Consider the following 7,176-nt stretch of genomic DNA (forward strand, 5'->3'; position numbering starts at 1 on the left):
TCAGTAAAAACAAGTGCTTTTTTCCAGGACCATCTAATGGAACGACTGCAGCAGGAGAGGGTGAATTGTGAATAAAAAGACTTAACCGTTCACCAAAACGGGTGCCAGAGCCAACCGCTCCCGTCCCCTTCCCTCACTTTTATGAGGCTGACAGAGCCAGATGAAGTTTGTAGGTAGAGAAGTACGGTTCTATAGACCAGCTGAGTAAAACATAGTGTCTGCTCCCAGCTGGAAGCCATCACGGGCTGCAGACCCCTGCTGTAGAACGCGACTGAGCACATCGACGCTTGCATTACCTTCGCTCAGGCGAGGGGTGCTTACCCCCACTTACCCTGCCAGGTACCACATACCAGAGTGCACATCCCAGAAGAACCTTGGAGTGCACAAAATGGATGAAACTGAACAGGAAGGTAAACTTAAGAGCACCACTATTGCACTCAACTGCTAGCAGAGGTCGAGTCCAAACGGCCAAACTTGAGCTAGGCTGAAGCAAAAGTCCCCCGAATGGCACACAGTGTGGACAACCGGGTACGCCACATCAACTGAATTGCTCTACAGATCTGCTGCAGATCTGTTACATTTGTAGGTGTGTCTGCATTCACAAGTAGCATTAATGTAGATGCAGCCAGTGAGTGTATTCCACAGGTTTGTGAAGCTGCGTCTCCCACATCCTGAGAAACCGTTGTGACCATGAAGGTAGCAGCTAAACGGAGACCTTCGCTGCGATTATTGTTACAAGTCTCCATTGTTTCTTATTACAGACATCCTTTAAAATTTTTTGAAGTTAAAATGATTAGCTTTGACATTTCCAGAAGATTGTGTCACTTCATTTCTGCCAAAACTACTCAGAAGAATAACTTCCCAGAAAATCTCAGTTTTCCTAGAATAGGATTTTTCAACTAATAACAAATTTACTGACATATTTTCCCCACTGCTTGTTGTCGTCTCTTATCACAGATGAAAACCCAGTCCCCAAGCTTTGCTGAAGGCTTTTCTCTGCATTCAGGGAGACAGCTTTAACTTTTAAATATTTGCAGTAGCAAATTATACTAAATTGTATTAATTTAGCCACCTATACTATTCCGGCATAGTCTTGTGTCCAGTTTTAATCTGCTCTGCCTCAGCTTCTACCCCCTCTCCTCTTCTACAGTTGCTTCAGAAAATGCAGTGCTGTCTTGCATGGTGTGGGCAGTAGGTAAGGGTGGGAAGCAAGCTACACTCCGCTCCCCATTTTGCACTCTTTTGTCTCCCCAGCAATGTGCTCAAACAAAACCACACGTGGGGGATCGATGGTGAAGAAAAGTGGGGTAGAAGGTCCTTGAGAAGGAGTCAGGTATTTGACAAGACAGGTGATGATGTTTCAGCACCTTCGACACCATCTTTTATAATCAGACTAAAATCGCCAGGTAAGATCATACTGGTTTGGTGGAGAATGTGAGAAAATTTAGTGAGGGGAGAAGGGAGAAAAGCACCACCCCCATCCAAATCTCATTGATTCCTGGCCATCCAGCAAAATAAAACAGCACCATGTCAGTGGGTGGTGTTGAGATATTTGTATGCATGGTATCAGAAAAGATTAATGTGATATCATTGATCTCTACTTCAAAATTACTTCTCTTCTCTTCCTAGCTACTGCTTTAGCTTCTCCATTTCCCTTACTTCTCAGAAGCTCTACCTTTACCAGAGAGATTGAAATTTAAGCAAAAATTATTCTAAGTTAATATGCAAGAAAATACCAGCCCCAAATATTTCATTCACAAAAGGTGAAACATTATCAAAAAATATTCCTAGCCAAAATCTGAATTCCACAATAGAAACAGGAAATTATTTTTTTTTCTCTCTACATCAGAGGCAGGGGAAAAAAAAAAAGAAAAAATTAGTCTTGCAGTTGTGTACAACCTGCAATATCATACGAGTATTTTTTTATAACCCTAACAGGATAGTAATGAAATACTGTTCTATAGACCCAAATGCTTCTGAATAGATGATTCACTTCTCAACAAAAATCCTAACTCTAGCTCTAATCCATGCATTATTTCATTATTCAATATTACTCACTTGAAGTTGCCATGGACCCTGTATCACTGCAAGAGAGCAGTGATATCACTAGGAGTCAACTCCTACAGCAGAATTTTGGACAAGCTATTTCCAAGTGGAGAGAACCATGCTGTGAAACAGCAGAAAAAGTTACTGAAATCTCCACCATGCTGAGAGGAAAAGGCTCAACTAGAGGCAAAAATAAAGCAAACTGTTAGACTTCTAACAAGTACAGAGGGCAGTCATAATAATAATAATAATAAAAAAAATCTTGTCAGAAGTGGAAAGTAAGACTAAAGGTTCTAAATTTCTTAAAGTCCTGAAAGCAGAGCAGAAGACTATGCCAACCCCCCCCCCCAAACAAAAAACCAAAAAAGGAAAGAGGGCTTTCCAAGTTAACATGAAGATGCTCATGAACACACAAAATCGTAACAGTCCACACAGAGCCCGAACATGGAGACCTTAAATTAAAAGCAACCAGCAGCATAAAGAAGCTCATGACAGGGGTTACTAATGCGCTAAACACCAACATATGGTCAAATACACAGTAAGGCAAAAAATCCTCCCTCAGCCAGTACTAAATTATAGAGACAACTAATTATTAACATGCTTATGAAGTTGGTAAAGAACAGTTTAATTACAGATTTTTGTCAAATCTCTCCGGTGACGTCTTTCAATTTTGTTGCTCAGTTGTGTAATCGTAACTTTAATATTCTTTAGGTGACTTCTTGTTAAATAAGAAATTGAAACACCACAAGTAAGAGCAACTCTAAAGGATACTATTAGCTATGCAGCAATTATGCTAATAGGTATTGCTGCACACGTATCAACACTAAATCTTCCCAAAGTTTGGGAAATGAAAGGAATGAAATAGAGCTGTTTGTGGTCACACCATCAGACATATGGCAGTCACTTGGATTCAAGAAGGTGGGAGAGAGCCTGGTTTGCGTGGTACTTAGTTGCCGACTGAAATTAAACCACAACAGTCCTTTTTTGCGTTCAGATCTTAGGGGCTGTTGTTTTTTAAAGTTTAGTTTAAAATGCGAAAGTAAAATACTACACAAAAGAGATTAGATAGTGCCAATTCTTCTAGCCACTCACAACACTGATGTTGAGCTGGACTATCCCATCCAAAACTAAATATAATTAGGCGTACTCCAAAGCCATCACTTTTCGGTCACGATCATTTTTATTCCAGTCTCAGATTAATGGTGCTGCAGGTAACAGGTGATATATATATACACACACACACAGCACCAGCAGTCAAATCTAAGCCATCAAAATCATGCTATGTTTGTTAAAAAAAAAATATCTCTGTCCATCAGCAAAGGTGCAGCTTCGTCATAACATTGATTTTCACTGTAAAAAAAAAAATCATAGAATTGTAGAATCCTTTAGGCTGGAAAAGATCCGATATGTTAAAAAAAATTGAGCTTACTCATGAAAAACAGAGCAGCTATTATAAAAGTAATTATTTTTCAAACCTCCTTTAATTAAACAGAATATTTGGGGGAAAAAAAAATCATGTCAGAAAGGCACAGGAAATCCAAGTAAGACTTCACCAAAGAACTAAGTGTCTCAGGGAGAACGTAATGGCATGTATTCACATCATTACCATGCAGGGGATACAAAAACTAGTAAGAGAAAAGAAAAGTCTGGCAGATTGTGTGCCCAGAACTGATACAGTTTTAGAGAAGTATCTGACCAGAAGGGAGTCAGTCAGGCAAAGTTATTTCAGCAGCCCTGAGCAGAAAGCCACAGCCAACAGAACTGGCAGCGTTCAGTGTTCGGAAGGGATGCTTTCTGAAGGAAACGGAAAAGGTCCGCACGGCTGCAGTTTACCTGAAGATAGTCAGACTATAAAAGATACTAAAATAAAGATACACAGTTGAAATCAAGTTCTCTTTTTTTTGAGGGCTGAGCAGGGTTTTGGTCTTTTTGTTTGTTTGTTTGTTTTAAGGAGAATTTAATCCCATTTACAGAACAGTAACTGCTTGTTTAATTTAAAGTTTCCATCTTTCTACATAATGCACCTACTAAAAGAAAACCTCAAGATAGAGCTTAGAATGATCAACTGGAAATTTATCCCTAAATTTTTATGCAAGTACACCTTGACAAAAAAAGGTTGAAAGCTCCAATGAATCTGTGTAGTCAGTCACACACCACAAAGTGCATTGTCACAAAACTAGGTCCAGAATAAGCTTGCACAAAAACATCTCACGGTTCACGACCAGACCTGACCATAAATCAGCACCTATTCAGCTTCTTGCCAAAGTCTTCTGAGGGGACTATATCCCAGGGCAGCTTGGATGGCTGGCTCGAGAAAGGGTGGGAGCCAACATTTTCTGGTCCTTAGTCCCATACTTTAAAAGATGGCCCTCCTCCTGGTACACCAAATGCAAGGATACTCTACAAAAAATGTAGACCACAGATACCACTAGAAAAAAACTGGGGGTGAATAATTAAATTCACAGCGGGATGCAGTACAGCCTGTAAAAGCTAGTACCAAGTGTACTTGCATCCCAATCCTAAATTTTATCCTATTCCTTTTACAAGGGGGGAAATAAAACCACCACCCGCCAACCCTCTCCAAAACTAAAATTTTGCTTCAAGTCTTTACATAGTTTTTAAGCACACCGCTTTTCCAGAGCTTGTTTGTGCCTCTCTGGCACCGGCCGCAGAATTTCTGACCCCACTTCAAAGCTGAGCACTGGAATCAGGGGTAGCTGCACTCTACAGCGTACAAGGGGAAGGGAGCTCACCGCAAGGCAGAGCAGAGGCTAAATCCTGATCCTGGTTGGCTCCTTTACTTTTTCCTTCTTTTTAAAACAATTTCTTTAAGGGCTAAGTCTATTCTGTGCTCCCCCATACTGAGCTGTCAAGCGAGCGCAGCTAATGGTAACAATATCTTCGGGAACCATCACTTCTTCCATTTATGCAGGAAAAAAATAGTTAATTTAGAATTTAGTTCCTAAACTTCTATTTATATACCTGAGTAGAAATGAGATTGTTTTGAAAAAGTTGTTGGAACTTTCACTTAAACAGGATACACTGGTGCCTTGAATATTAACGTCTGCTCCTCAAAAGATCATACCATGGGTTTGTCTGCCTGGGGAACTTGCAACCCTGTTACACTTAATGCTGTTTAAAAATGCTGCTCCATGCCTAACTAAGATTATGGAGCCTAACTCTGAACACCGTTTGTTTCAGTATTTTGGTCTCAACTGTGATTAATTTTTTAAAAGTAACTAAATATGTACACCATGATTTATATGTATTACTATGAAGACAACCTCAGCAGAGGGTTTTATCACCATTTCGATGCAATTAACTCCGGACTCAAATTGAGGTACTCCAGCAGGCCAGTCTGAGGCATCTCCAAAACTCCCAGGCCAGCATCCTTCACTACTAACAGGTAAAGGAAAAAAATCCTAAGCAAACATTTCAATTAGCCTGCATGGTTTACAAGTGTGTAAATCCACAGCGCAAGTGCACAGAAACAAGTAGTGATTACTTCCTCTAAAGCATATTCCTTGAAAATGCATAGAAATATGAGATATTATATAATTTAAAGTCTGGTAGGAATTCAGGAAAAATAAGGTATAATTATACTTTCCTCCTATTCTGGCCATCTGATTAAAAAAAATGCAGCAAAGGCAACTTTCAGCTGCCCAGTTGTGTTTGCTTACATTCAGTACCAATGATCAGCTTTCCAGATACCAACATATTTTCTGTAAACAGGGTTTTAGAATAGAAAGCTATACTTTACCTGAAGCTTTAAGTGTTGTTCCTTGGGCATCCAGTGGTGCTGTTAGGTTAGACAGCTAGTCACTAGCTAGTTACAGCTAGTTCAAGAACAGCTCAACTCTCCTGCAATGTCTACAGCTAAACTTGAATAAAATAGAGATGCCCTACCGTGAGCCTTTTATTTCTCCAAATCAAAAGCTTTTTATTTCATACTTAAAGTGCTCAGTTGATTCGAAAGAGTGATACTAAGCCTGGTTCTACTTTGTATTGCACCTTTTAAATATCTTCAGAAGACTGGATTTCCACACCCTCTCCTAAGGTGCAATCAAGTCGTCCGGGTACCCTGTGCAAGCCCCACATACACACATTAGCACCCGGCACCAGCCAAAAAGAACCTCAAACAGCATTTAATCAAATCTTGTTATAATAGTAGGATTGGCCTTTTTCAAAAGTGATGTGGCACACATTTTCTTATTGTTTCACTGCAGATATAACTTACCAGGAAAAGGCTTGGCAACAACGATGGATCCTGTAAGAATCTTCCAAGAGTGAATCATGATGATTACTACAAATGCTGATTTTAAAACTGCAAGAAAATTTTGAGAGTCTCCATTTTAACAACTTTGTATTTTAATATTCTAAACCGTATGGGATTTTTTTCTATTCCATTTTACCATAGTAAACTCAAATAGTTCAAAATTAGTAAGTATTTCTAACGTTTACTTTTTGTTTTTAAACACAGAAGTAAAAGGCATTAGCCCCATGCCTTGTGGTTTAGAAACTGAAAAATAATTCTACTGGCTTACTAAATTTGGCATCACAGCGAGATACTTATTTTGCAAGTTGGTTTTACCAAAATGTTTAGTGTTTCTTCAGTTATGTGTGTACACTGCAGATTACACAACTGTACATTTCAGCTAACTTGTTTCTTATAAAAAAGTTGAAGCAAACATAGATCCTTCCTTTCAAATAAGACACGGGACTTTTCTTTTAAAGACCATCTAAAAAGAAAACTACTGGCATCAGAACAGTCTCGCTCTGTTTATCTAATGACGAGATGGCAAAAGCCTTTCAACTAGTCGTGCATCCAATACCTGCTATTCTCCCACTTTTGTTACTGAAAATAAGACATTGTTCATAACCATCTCAAGCACCTTTTCTTTTTGTCCCACTCTGCACCTCATCAGGTTGAGACCCGCACCCAAATTGCTTGTTCAGTTAAAACGCCAAACAAAATCCTCACAGCTTGGTATTTGGTTCATCTACACCCAATCAACACAATGTTTTTGTGGAACATTTATTACACTAATTGCTGGACAAGCACTTTTTCTGTGGTCATGGACCACATTACTATTCCCATGTAGTAAGACAGACAACAAGAAATGAACCTGA

Source organism: Aptenodytes patagonicus, chromosome 4 (assembly GCF_965638725.1).
Source record: "Aptenodytes patagonicus chromosome 4, bAptPat1.pri.cur, whole genome shotgun sequence".
NCBI classification, from domain to species: domain Eukaryota; kingdom Metazoa; phylum Chordata; class Aves; order Sphenisciformes; family Spheniscidae; genus Aptenodytes; species Aptenodytes patagonicus.